The sequence below is a fragment of the Malania oleifera genome, chromosome 3, assembly GCF_029873635.1.
Source record: "Malania oleifera isolate guangnan ecotype guangnan chromosome 3, ASM2987363v1, whole genome shotgun sequence".
NCBI lineage: Eukaryota > Viridiplantae > Streptophyta > Magnoliopsida > Santalales > Ximeniaceae > Malania > Malania oleifera.
The window spans coordinates 13,567,325-13,567,951 of record NC_080419.1 but is presented as its reverse complement, the minus strand read 5'-3'; the positions used below and the strand labels follow the sequence as shown (position 1 = coordinate 13,567,951).

At 41.6% G+C, this 627-nt stretch overlaps 1 non-coding gene across 1 annotated transcript; it reads left to right on the top strand.

The window, feature by feature from the left end:
* Nucleotides 1–308: 308 nt before the first annotated feature.
* LOC131152543 (small nucleolar RNA R71) lies at nucleotides 309–415 on the top strand. The gene has a single exon (XR_009136037.1). It is a non-coding gene; the product is annotated as a small nucleolar RNA R71 (small nucleolar RNA).
* Nucleotides 416–627: the final 212 nt, after the last annotated feature.

Here is a 627-nt window from a genome sequence, read left to right as displayed (position 1 = left end):
TTGTAGCTGTCACATATTCTGAACCTTGTGGTATCCTTTGGGTTGTCAAAGCTGAAATCTGATGGGATAGAGAAGCGACTTGAGCTGAAAGTGCAGCAAACGACTCCAATTCATGAATTCCAGCAACTTTCTTAGCCATACTTCTTTCAGTTGGCCATTGATAGTTATTTGAGGCCATTTCTTCCAAAAGAGCAGTAGCACCCTCAGGTGTCTTTGACATCAAAGTTCCCCCAGATGCAGCATCAACTAAAGTCCGCGTTTGCCTATCCAACCCATTATAGAACATCTGAATCTGCAACCAATCCGGTAATCCATGTTGTGGGCAGCGTTGAATCAAATCTTTATACCTTTCTCATGCTTCATAAAGTGATTCAAAATCATGTTGCTAGAATTGTCCAATCTCACTCCTGAGTTGAGCTGTTTTTGCAGGTGGAAAGAATTTAGCCAGAAATTTTTCTGCCATGTCCTGCCAATTAGTGATACTCCTAGGTTGTAGCGACTGTAGCCAACCTCTTGCTTTGTCCCTCAAAGAGAAAGGGAATAATCTCAGTCTAGTGGTGTTTTCAGTAACACCATTGATCTTCACAGTATCACAAATCTCCAAAAACATCACCAGATGGGTATTAG